The following is a 13,451-nucleotide window of genomic DNA, read 5'->3' on the forward strand; positions in this document are numbered from 1 at the left end:
CGTGTTACAAGGATATCTTATCCGACGTAATCTCTCCCAATTGTGGTCTTGTTAATTGTTTGTCTGAATGAAACGTTACTTTCATCGAGCTGTAAAATGAGGCGCCAAAAATTAATCAAAAATTAGAAACTTGAGCAAACTTGTTCTACAACAACAAAAATTAAGCCAAGTGCTACGGAAAAATTCATATTATTAAGTCCTGTCCTAAAAGACACTAAAATCAAGAATTTGAAACTTTTATTATATGTTGAAGGATGCAAAAGTTCAATAGAGAATTTCAAATATTCATAATTTCTATAAAAAAAAATATTTGGTAATTTCAATAAAGGGGTTGAGTCCTGAGGTTTCAAGGTTTTGGAAAATGGTGGTTTCAACAGTATTCTAATTTATTCCAGAAGAATTTCTCGCGTCTTTTGGTTTATATTTGGAAGTCCACTTTTTAGTGTTATTTTTGAAAAATGAGAAGCACCTAATACACTGTAAGAAAAATGGTTTGTAATTCAACAAAAAATTGGAATTTTAATAGGTTAAAATCGTTGGGATTGAACACTTAGGGCCTTACTAGAATTCCCTAATCCTCCTTGAATTTCTAACTTGTATAGAAACAGAAATATTGGATTTACAAACACCAATTGAAATTTCAATTTTTTTAAATGAATTACCTACAAAATCAACATATTTGGATGATTCATTAACGGTAGCAACCCTGATTAACACAAAGTGATTTAAGCCATATATTATACCCTTGACAATCAGAAAAATTACACGGATTAACATTTCCAAAACCTCTCGGATTACATCTTTCTCACCCCTACGGGTCGAAATAACAGCCAGGAACTGTCCTAAATAACCAAGTTCGGACATAAACCAGGATCGGTCCTTCTACCGCGCAGATATAGACTTTTGCACTCATCGTCAAGTTTAGCGGAATCGTTGGTATCCAAGCCCATAAATAATCCTACCTTAGTAATGGTCTTTTGGAGTATGATATCAAAATTTCATATTTTTGTCTTCATTATATTTAGAAACGGTTTCTCCGTTTAGATTTTTATATTTAGATTGTTTATTTAGATAGATATATTTAGATTGTTTCTCTTTTACTACTAAAGTTATTCCGTATGCCATACGAGATTAAAAAATCCCTATGATATTTTCCTATTTATACAAAATATTAACTATAAGCTTAAAAATGTTTGTACATAAACTTATGTCTGTATATAAGCAGTTTTGTGCATATACTTAAATTTAAATGGCACCATAATCAAATTTAAAATTATATTCAAGAAATGTCAATCTACCATTTAAATCCAAACCATTTTGGTTAATAAAACTTATTAAAGTTGAGAATTACATTTTTTCTGCTGAAAAGTATTTAAATCTTAATAATTTCAACAATTTGTTGGATTATAAATACAAATCATCGTTTCAACAAAAAATTGGATTTTTTATCAAGTTGTTTAAACTCCAGTAAAAAATTTTGTAGAAGTTAAATTTTTTCACAGATTAATTCTTACCAATCATGGTCGGAATTAATTTAAATATTTTTTTAGAAAAGGTGATGTGTTAATTAATAATTTAAAAACTTACAAATCATCATAATCCTATAGTCATCAGTTTATTTGCTATGAACAAGCATTTGAATCATTAGATAATTTTGAAGACCACACTGCCTTTCTATGAAAATAAATAAAAGTTCAAATAGGGATAAAAATCTTTTAATAAACAGAGATAAATATGACAAAATACTAGATATTTCGGTCACTAGATATTTCGAAATATCTAGTATTTTTGTGAAATTTACTAAATAAAGGATTTTATCCCAATTTGAAGTTGTATTTATTGACTTGAATCAGTGGAAAGCTGAAAGAAAGGTTTAGACTTTGTTTGGTATACCAGTATTACCTGATACTTATCTGATATGTCACATTTTTTTTTCATTGCTAGTAGAGCCATGGAATAGCGAACTCTCATAGAGAGTTGATTAAGGACTAATTTGAAAATAAGTTACACTATATGACCCTGGAACATCAAAGAGAGTCGGATAAGGGCTAATTTAAAAGAAAGTTGGAATATCTAGTGCTTTTTGTTACTAACAACGAAATAATCTTGTAATAAATTGCTGTTTTCGACAAAAGAACTGCATCCTCATATATATAAGGGACTAAAATTTTAGCCCTCTCATCCCCTACCCCAACTATAAAAATTGGCATGCCCTGCTCTTCTCACACATCTAACAATTCCTTAAAGTTTTAATTCGATGCTGTTTCTGAAATATTGTGGACATGCTATTTTTCATCGTTGGTAAAAAACGATGTTTTTATTTAATCTACTACTTCAGCGTAAAAAAAAAAAAAAATCAACAGGGACTCATAACGCAGAAACTTTTAGGCAGACCGAAGACACATATTTGGGAAATCGTTTATCCCTGCCACAAGCACAAAAATGAATTCCAGTTATTCTAAGTTTCAACTCAATCCCCCAGGATCTCCTCAAGATATTGCAGATGTATTATTTTGATAAAATTTATTCATACAGTGTCTTTTGAATTATTTTACTACTTAACTATGAATATTAACTTGGTCTTTTATGGCCTATTTTGCAAAAATATCAAGGTGATTGGAAGAAAAAACAGTTTTCAGTCCCTTTCTATCACCTGTCTCCCAGCTCAGGGTCTAATTGCAGGTACTCACAATTCCCTAGGCTTTAGCTCGATATCCCTAACGATTTCTGGCATATTGCAAATGTACCAATTTGATAATCAGGGTATGCATAGTGTTTTCTGTCTAAGCTTCTAAGTTTGTAAGCTTCACGTGGGCTTGGATGCAGGTCGAAGATTAGAAATTCTTGGTTCCCTACCCCCCCCCTAAACACTAAATGCGCCTCCAATTTATGGTTTCTTCCCTCCTGGTCGCTTCATATGGAATGTGAAGTCGTGAAACAGGGTTCATTTTATCGTAAATCGAAAGAAAGCTTTAGCAACTTTCTGAAGGACCAAAAAGGATTTAAAACAAAATCAAATCCTTCCAAAGGAAATAAGAACAAACAAAAATCGAAAGCACATCGGAAATACAATTGTTTCTAATAATAGGAAATATCCTATCCCAAGACTAAAGCCTATTCATTTAAAAACTGAATTATGCAAACAAAAAATACGTTCAGCCAATAAATAAAGGACAGTAAGATTAATTCTCATTAGAGATAGGTATTAATTCCTTTCAGAGCAGCAACGAGATTTGAAAATATTAAATGAAATTTTTTTAACGGAATGTAAGGAGCAACATTTAAATCTAAACCGAGCAGAAATTATTCTGTATATTAGAGGAGTTGCCACGCCGCAAACTCTCTTTTGTTACGCTAAAGTCTTAAAAGCTCTATAAACATTCTTCTCGTTCGAAATCAAGGGGCCTTCTATTTGAGTAGTCTTTTATAAGAAAACAGGACAAAATGTCAAACTGTAGAGTAAAGAGCAAGGGTAAGGGACATGGCACCTCCCCTAACACAAAGAATAATTTCCGTTTGTTTTAAATTTCAATATTACTCCTTACTTTTAAAATAATTTTTTTTTCTAATTATTTTTCAAATCGTTACAAAAAATCCTCTTCCCTCCCCTCCGTGTTCTATTTCTCCCAGATAATTCCCATCCGAAAATTCCCCCTCCCCACTGAAAATTGCCCCTTGGAAAATAATGACCTTACCTCAAAAAATTAACACAAAAAAGTCCCGCATATTTCCCAATAACATATACTATATGTTTACAACATGGGCAAATTATTTAACTTACAGGCCTTTCTCCTGGGACTATGGAGAGACATGTCATCACCGAAAGCATAGTTATTAGACCTTTCGACTGTGCGGAATTCACTGGCTATCTTAAAATTTTAATCGAATGTCTTTGGGTAAAAAGTGGGTGAAGGAGGGGGATAGATGCCCTCTAATATTTTTAATAATTAAAAGGGTACTCGAATTTTGATTCCGCTCTGATAAGCTATTTCCCGATCTTCTTGGGCCATTGGTTTAATATGATCAACTCTTGGGAAAAAAATAAACACACATCCGTGATATTCCTTCCACCAAAAAATGAAAATTCCACATTTTTGCAAAAAGGTCCTTGAGACCTCTACAGTAGGGTTCTCTGAAATGTTGAGTCTGATGCTGATATTTTAGTTAAGATTGATAGACTTTTCCGGGGTGTTTTACTCATTTTCCGAAAATCAGGTAAGTTTTTTGAGGGTCATAGCCTTTATTGGGTATCGTCAAAGTTAATGAACTTTGTACATTAGGAATTAGCCTAAAAAGCCAGTTCTTTCGGTGTATCAATTGTTAACAAAATCTAGCTTTTACAGTTTCGGGTATTGTTGGGCCAAATGATCAACACATTTTGAAGTGCTGACTAGGCAATTTGTGTCTTTGTTTTTTGCAATAATTTGTGATAAAAACTAGAAATACATCGTGTCTACAATCTGGAAATGAAACCTTTTTCAAGTTGAACAAAATGTTTTATTACCAAATTAAAGCCTGTTGATTCCAAGATCGAGTAATAGTTCAATGGTTGGACTTTCGGAATGAAACGCTATAAATTCCAAAAAACAATTAATTCTGAAACGCCTACATCCTTCCGAAAAGCGTTCCACTCTAATTTACCCCCCCACCCCACTATTATTCTAATACATACCCCTGATTAGATGTTCTCCAAGGATTTTCTTGTCGAATGATTTCGCCAATGTTACTTCTTTGCCAATAAATGCATTTGAAGAAAAGTGGCACGTATGGAAATTTCCTAGGGAATGTGTAAATTGGCCTGTGTATTTGACCATCAGTGGAGAGGGTTTAAACTGAAACACTTTTAGGAATGGTATAAGCAAGTATTTTAGATTTTTCCTCTGTTTTCGTATGTTACGATGCGTCCTTCTGAGGGGAAGAACCGCTACAATAGTTACCAAAAATTTAATAGAAAAAAAAAGTCATTTAAGCCTACAGAAATGGACTGTTTGATCAAATTTCGTTAGTAATTACTGCTAATATTTGAATCGTTTGCAAACTAAATTTCAACCAAAAAGTATCCTTGGAAACCAGTCGGCAAAAGAAAAGAAAAAAAAAAAGTTCTGACGGCAAATGTCTCTCAAGATGCCGAAGCGTCTTTAGTGTTACGGATTCAGAGAAAAACCAGATTTGAAACGTGCGTCATTCTTCTCTAATGGGGAAACTTTTTATCACCACCTTCTTTGTAATCCACTCAGTTGAATGCAAAAACTTATACAGGTCGGACTTAAAATATTGTTCAGGGCTCTAATTCATTTCAAACTTTTTGAAGTATCCTATTAATAAGGTAAGACTTCCCATGATTACTATAGATAACTTAGCCACATGATAATGGGCGGTGGACAGTGTTCATTGATAAGAGGGGGGTCTCTGAGCAATTTCTAGTCAAAGGGGTATTATTCAAAAAATGGGGGCTACTGAAAAGGAAACATGTTAAGAAAACCCTTCTTAATTCATAATATAGAGAAAAATTACGGTTACCACATTTTGAGGGCGCTTCCGCTATACTTTACAAACAACCCGCTCCACCCTTTAAAGTGCAAGTATATAGCCCAAATTGTATATTTTTCATTTGCTTTTGCAGCCTATTTATTGTTTTAGTCAAGGTTGATTGAATTTACGGGTATCTAGTTGAAACAAGAGTGAAGCACGGCAAAATACATGGAAAATATATGGTTTGGACTATGTATATATGCACATTAGGAATGGGGAGTAGTTTGGGGTAAATTACAGGAGAATCACTATAAAATGTGTTACTTAATCTCTGAATATTATGAAGTAAGAATTGTTTTCTTAACATGTTTCCTTCTCAATAATCCCTATTGTAGGCTAATACCCACGACCAAAAGCCCTGAATGTGTTAATTTCTTTTTCACCAGAGCTACTTTAAATGAGAAGGTTGATCATAGAGACCATCATCCACTTTGGAATGGCTCATTTGATTGGTAACTGAAAAGTCCAATGTCATTCTTAAGAGTCAAAAGTGATTGAAAGGCAACCAGCCCCCTCCCTTTCCCGTTTTCGCTACTTATTTTTCACCCTAGCATCAAAAGACTTCCAAACAACATTTTCAGATAGCTAATTGGTTAAAATATTCGAAAGACCCAATAAATAGGCTTCCGGGTATTCATGACCTCCACAGGCTCTGGGGTGAGGGCTGTAAATAATTTTAAATTTGCAATTGTTAAACCTACAGTTTTTGATGGAAAATAGGTCTTCGGGATAAGATCAGGAACGGCTTAAGGCAGTGGTTTCCAACCTGTCCCCCCCTCTCAGGGGAGTGCGAGACTGTTGCAAGGGGGGCATGCAGGTGTTTCCAAAATATCATTTTAGATTACAAACCAAAAAAGTCGAATAGGTGTTAAAGAAAATGAATCAGCAATATACGTAATCCACACGTTTTGGCTACGAGTAAAGGACGATTTAGAAATTTTAGTGCCATTTGTAACATCTTACCTATATGAAACTGGTTTGTCTACAGTAGCTGTCTTAAAAACAAAGTATCGATCTTGCTTAATGATTCAAAAGGAACTGAGAACCGCGATTTCTTCAATGATACCACGGTTTGAGAAAATTTGTGCTGAAAAACAAGCTAAACCGTCGCGTTAAATTTTTATGTTGTAGTAGTATTGATTATATATTCTTTCTTTGTTTTATTATTATATTTCTTATAATAAATATATTATATTCTTACATAATATTGTATATTATTTTATAGCCCATCAAACAAATCATAATATTGAGCATTTATGAAATTTGATTTTTAGATAAATTAACAAGACACAACAATTTATTTTTACAGGGGGGCGCACCATGTTTTTCATAAGGGGGGCTTCGGTACAAAAAGGTTGGAAACCACTGGCTTAAGAAGTTAGGTTCAAATTCTAAGGGAATGTTGAACTATGAGGTGCTTTTTTTAATTAAGGTCCGTTTGAGCATAAGTACACAACGAAAGATTATTTCAAAAAAGTAAATTTATTTTCAGAAAGTGCAAACATTACTCTATTTTTCTACATAGTTACCAAGATTTTTGAAACACTTATCATCCCTCTCAACTAATTTTAAAGTAGTCTTTATAAGAACTTGCCGACAGCTCCAATAATCAAACGTTCACTGCTGCTTTTATGTCATCGTTATCTTCTCAACGGTTACCACTGAGGTGGCAACCGGTTGAACTCGATACGAAACATGCGTTTCGCATATCACGCCCAAATCGAGGCAACATAACATGGAATGGAAACAAACAAAATCCCCTGAAAATTTGAAGGCCGGACATCCTCTGTCCTAGCCCAAAATCATGGCGTCGGTGATAGAGAAAATGCATGTTGGTCAACTTCATGCAACGGAGGAACCACTATCAATGCAGAACCATACTGCTTAATCCTCAGAAAACTTCATAGAGTGGTAAAAAAAAGACAAAAAAGAAAAAAAAATTGGCATGCTGACAAAGGAAATTGTCCTTCTTCATGACAATGCAAGACGTCGCACTGCAGTTCGGGTCCTAATTTGTCGGAAAGTTTTGGCTGGGAAGTTTTAGATCACCCACAATACAGTCCTGATCTCGCGCCGAGCGATCGCATCCGTTTCACCTCCTCAAGTAACACCTCAGTGGCAACGTTACATTGATGGTGACGACTTAAAAACGGAAGTGGTTTCCTGGTTAGCGGAACAGGCGGCAAGTTTTTATACATAAGTTACTTTAAAATTAGTTGAGAGGTATGATAAATGTTACAAAAACTTGCCCGCTGTGCTTTTAAATAGAGTAAAATATACACTTTTTCAAAATAAATTTACTTTTTTAAATACAATCATTCGTTATGTACTTGTGGTCAAACGGACCTTAATTAAAAACACACCTCGTGAATCAAAAGGCCCTTTTTGCGTACAGGTTGTCAAAAGAGATTATATGTAATATCTCAGGAACGGTTAAGGATATTAGATAAAACTTTCACGGAATGTTGAGGGGAATATTGAATAGAGGCGGTTTTAGGGAAGCGTCAGAGGGGTCACTTGTATCAGGCGTAAAAATTTTAGGGGCGCGAAATTTCAAAGAAATAATTTAACAGTTATAATGCTTTTGCAATTTTCATAATTTATATATAAATATAAGCAAATTGGAATTTCCGTTTTCCACATATCTTCATCACCTTTCCATGAATTTTGTTAATAAATGTATTTTCTTTTTTAATTTTCCCCAAAAATTGAGACCCATGGGGGGGTAATCAAGATAGGGGTACCCCATCACCATTGGCACAAGAGAGGACAGAACTGCCACTGATGTTGAATAAAATCATAGGGCACTATTTACATTCAGGTTGTCAAAATGGCTAAAGATATTAGTTTGAAACTTTCAAGGAATATCGAGGAGGATGTTGATATAAACAGAAAAAGATATTCTCTGCATCCTGCCTACACAAAAGGCCTCACTATGAAAAATTATTCATTATACTAACTAAGTGTAAGATTCAAATAATAGAAAACGAACCGAAATCCTTAAAAATATTTGTTTCTCAAAAATGAAGTTATGCAAAAAAAGTAGAGAGCCATATTAAGACAAACAGAAATAAGTCCTGTACTTGTAAGTTCTGTATTGATATAGATTAAAAAATAAATGCTAAAACGAGTAAAAGAGTAAAAACAACTCACGAGTTAAAAATACATCTTAAATGTGTTAACTTTTTTTACTTCAATAAATGAAAAATTAGCAAGACTTTAAGGAATAAATATCGGTATATGCATATTAAACTGACGATCCATGGTCATTTCTCTTTTTTTCAGAAAAGTACAAATTACATTCTTGTCTTTTGAAGACAGGGGGGTTATCAGCCCCACTCATGTTAGTTTTCGCTCGTTTTTAGTTTTACTCGGTTATTTATTGTAAATTATGTTTGTTTTGCGTTTCATTTACCTATTAATGGTGATTTGTAATAGTTTTACGCTTGGGAGATTATTTGAGTTTATTCCTGCTCTTTTTTGATTTAATGGAGCTCTTTAGTTTTCTTTGAAAAAACTTAATTGTGGGATAGGTTTGTTTTTTATTGACATGGTCTTTTTCATGAAAATGATCTAATATCATTTCGGTTTTTTCTATAAGAATCTATAATTTGGCTTGCTATTTGTATTTTGAAGAGTCTTTTTCATCAATTTTCAGTACTGACAGAAATAATATGCTTAATTTAATCTTATACCTCCTCAAGTTGAACTGAAAAGTAAAACTTAGTACCATTCCCAAAAAATCCTATATATGCTCTTTGACAATCTCGACACACTTACGCTCTTTTTATTTGTTTAAATTGTAAGAGCAGAATTTGTAATAGTTGTAGTCCTGAAAGTTTACACTTGATACCTCGAATCGTTCTCGATCTATTGCTAAGGTGTCTTATTGGCAACCTGTACCATTTGGTTTATTCATAAAACAGACGGACCCACCACATTCGAAAATTTGGATTGGATGTGTATGGGAAATGAATGGGCTTGGTAGGAAGCATGCCTTACCTCTAATCACTTTTGACTCTTAAAAGGGCACTAGAACATTTAATTTCGGACACAATTAGTTTGGTAAAAAGTTTCAATGATATTGCTATCTATTATAGAGCGGCGCTGCCTAGGATTTGTCTTGTATCTCTTTGAAAACCTTCATGAATAGGATCGCTCAATTGAAACTCCCTCTAAACGTTCTCTAAAAGTTTCACTTTAATACCCTTAATGTCCTTTGTTACCGTAACAAATAATTTCTGAGACCACACTGGCTAATCAAACAGTTCGTGGTAGCGAACTGTAGTAAGGAACGACCCGGCTCAATAGTAACCAAAACTTTAAATAACGGAATTTTGATACCAATAGTAACACCAAAGGAATTGCATTTTAATGCTGATTTTAAGTGCCCTTTTTAAGTGACAAAAGAAATTGGAGGGCACCTAGGCCCCCCCACGCTCATTTTTTCCCAAAGTCACCAGATAGCCATTTTATTCAGCATAGTCATAAAGCCTTATAACTATGTCTTTGGGGACGACTTACTCCCCCACAGTCCCCATAGGAGTGGATGCAAGTTACAAATTTTGACCAGTGTGTACATATAGTAATGATTAATCGGAAGTGTTCAGACGTTTTCAGGGAGATTTTTTGGTGTGGGGGAAGGGTTGAGAAGAGGGGGTTATGTGGGGAGAACTTTGCATGGAGGAATTTTACACGGGGGATACGGCCTTTGTGATTCAGGGGTCATTTTTAAGGAATTAGGACAAAATTTAAGCTTTAGTGTGAAAAGTGAAGTACTGACGAGTGGGCGAAACCCCTCATATACGTAATGGAAACATACGAATATAGAAGTTCGTCACGTAATCTAATTTGTAAGTTTCGTATATCTTTTACTAGTAAAAACGTTCGTAAAAAACTTAAAGTTCTAGTTGCCTTTTTAAGTAATCGAAAAATAGGAGGGCAACTAGGCCTCCTCCCCACTCTTTTACCCTCAAAGTCGTTCGATCAAAACTATGAGAAAGCCATTCCCCCCCCCCAAAAAAAAAATGCAAATTTAATTTAAATTATTCATCTTCGGAGAGCCGAAATCAAAACATACATTAACTCAAAAATGTTCAGAAAATAAATGAAACAAACTAGTTTTTGTTTAACTGAAAGTAAGGAGCGACATTAAAACTTAAAACGAAAAGAAATTACTCCGTATATGAGAGGGGCTGTTCCCTTCTCAACACCCCGCTCTTTGCGCTATAGTTTTATACTGTTTTAGAAAATAGAGTTGAGAGAAAGAGTAAAACCTTAGCGTAAAGAGCGGGGCGTTCAGGAGGGAACAGCCCCTTTTATATATGGAGTAATTTCTGTTCGTTTTAAGTTTTAATGTCGCTCCTTACTTTCAGTTAAAAAAGCTTGTTTTTTTATTTACTCATGATAAAACATAAAATCGCGAAGAAAGGAAGAAAATAAGGACAATAAACAGCCAGTGAAAAAACTGAAAAATTATGCAAATATTTCGGTCAAGACATCAACTTGACCGTCCGGAGTGCAGAATTAAACTGATAAAAAAAAAACAAAAAAAACCCTAAAACGCAGATAACTCTGTCCACCTGATATGTCAGATAAATCTAATGAACCGGAACTGAAAAGGTCAAAGAGATTTGCCTCCGCTGTTGCATTGGAAAAAATAAGAGCAATATATTATATGTAATTAGTTTATTGGGTATAAATTTTGTTTGTTTTTATTGACGTCTTTTAGTTTTACTGCTGATGATGAACACTGTATATTTGTTCGAAATATCCAGTTAAAATTTTTATATCTGTTCACTGTCGATTAAAAGGTTTCATCGCTATTTTAAACTGTTATACTTTAAACCTTAGAATAAAATATAAAACTCAAATGGGATGACCCTTTCTGAGTAGCGGCGAAAGGATAACATGATTTTATCACGAGTAGCCAGTGTGGTCTCAGAAATTATTTACGTCTAGCTTACGGGGAGCATTTGACCAAGTCTGTTGTTAATTATTTTGATTTGTCTAAAAACACGCCAACCTTATTAATCAACAAGAATTTTTACAGCATTGTAGAGTTAAGAGAATTATTCCAAATTCTCTTCGTTTTCACCTAAATTAAATAAACAAACAAGTTTTTCTATGTTTTATCATGAGTAAATAAAAAAAACAAGCTTTTTTAACCGAAAGTAAGGAGCCGCGTTAAAACTTGAAACAAACAGAAATTACTTCGTTTATGAAAGGGTCTGTTTCCTCCTCAATGCCACGCTCTTTACGCTAAAGTTTGACTCTTTCTCTCAACTCTACTTTTTAAAACAGTAAAAACTTTAGCGTAAAGAGTGGAACATTGAGGAGGAAACAGCCCCTTTCATATACGAAGTAATTTCTGTTCATTTTAAGTTTTAATGTCGCTCCTTACTTTCCGTTAAAAAAAAAACTGTTTTTTCAATTTAATTTCCGAATGTTTTTGAATTAATGTATGTTTGGATTTTGGCTCTCCACAGATGAATAATTAAAATGAAGTTTGCATATTTATTTTTTGGCTTAATAGCTTTCTCATAGTTTTGATAGAATGATTTTGAGCAAAAAAGAGCGGGGGAGGAGGCCTAGTTGCCCTTCAATTTGTTGGTTACTTAAAAAGGCAACTAGAACTTTTGATTTTTTACGAACGTTTTATTAGTAAAAGATATACGTAACTTACGAATTAGCTTACGTAACGAACTTCTATATTCGTATGTTTTTATTAGGTATATGAGGGGATTCGCACCCTCGTCAGTACCTCGCTCTTTACACTAAAGCTTAAATTTTGTCCCAATTCCTTAAGAATGACTCCTGAATCACAAAGGCCGTAGAATAAATAGTTGAAATTACGAAAAATACTTTAGCGTAAAGAGCGAGGTATTAGGAGGAGGTGAACTCCTCATATGCGTAATAATTTCTGTTCGTTTTAAGTTTTAATGCTGCTCCTTACTTTCAGTTGAAAAATCTTTTCATATTTATTTGTTCATTGTTTTTTGAATATTGTTAGAAAATCCTGCGCTCCCTTCATGCAAATTTTCTTCCCCCATGAGAAATTCCTCAATGGAAAGCTCCCCCAATAGAATCCCCTCTTCTCAATCCCTCCCCCAACCAAAATATCCTCCTGAAAACGTCTGTACGCTTCCCAATAACCATTAGTATATGTCAGCACTGGTCGAAGTTTGTAACCTACAGCCCCTCCCATAGGGACTGTGGGGGAGTAAGTCGTCCCGAAGACATAGTTATAAAGTTTTTCGACTATGTTGAATAACATGGCTATCTCAGAATTTTTTTGGTTATTTTGGTTTCCGGTTATTTTGGGGAAATAATTAGCGAGGGAGATTTTCCGTTACAATGAGCCCTCTCACAGCCTTCTAGGACCACTGTGTCGATACAATAACCCCTGCAAAAAAAAACAAAAAAAAACAACAAACAAATAAACACGCATCCGTGATCTTTCTTCTGGCAAAAAATACAAAATTCCACAGTTTTGCAGATAGGAACTTGAAACCTCTACAGTAGGGTTCTCTGATACGCTGAATCGAATGGTGTGATTTTCATTAAGATTTTGTGACGTTTAAGGGGTGTTTCACTCTCTTTTTGAATATAGGACAAATTTTTTCAGGCCTGTAACTTTTGATGGGTAAGACTAAACTTGATAAAACTTATATATTTAAAATCATCATAAAAACATTTTCTTTGGATGCATCTGTTTGTATCAAAATTCCATTTTTTATAGTTTCGGTTAGTATTGAGCCGGGTCGCTCCTATCTTACAGTTCGTTACCACGAACCGTTTGATATACATTTTTATAACAACTAAAATAGCCTCCTGGGGTACCTTCTTTTGAGTGCCTCAGACACTAGCAAAAAACTTAAGAAAAAGCGTTTTATTGCTGCTTCTGTTTACTTTTATCT

General features: G+C 34.1%; 1 protein-coding gene and 1 long non-coding RNA gene across 4 annotated transcripts in view; one reads left to right on the forward strand and one right to left on the reverse strand.

Moving 5' to 3' along the window:
* The window catches only part of LOC136043947 (uncharacterized), a 101,862-nt gene that overhangs the window by 69,894 nt on the left and 18,517 nt on the right, over positions 1-13,451 (reverse strand). The window lies entirely within an intron of this gene.
* Positions 5,186-13,451, forward strand: part of LOC136043944 (uncharacterized) — a 101,412-nt gene continuing 93,146 nt past the window's right edge. The window contains exon 1 of one of the 2 annotated variants that reach the window (XM_065729013.1): positions 5,186-5,326. The gene's annotated coding sequence lies outside the window, so the exon portion shown is untranslated. The remainder of the gene's footprint in view (positions 5,327-13,451) is intronic. The other variant, XM_065729015.1, reaches the window with a different exon arrangement.

The sequence above is a fragment of the Artemia franciscana genome, chromosome 2, assembly GCF_032884065.1.
Source record: "Artemia franciscana chromosome 2, ASM3288406v1, whole genome shotgun sequence".
NCBI lineage: Eukaryota > Metazoa > Arthropoda > Branchiopoda > Anostraca > Artemiidae > Artemia > Artemia franciscana.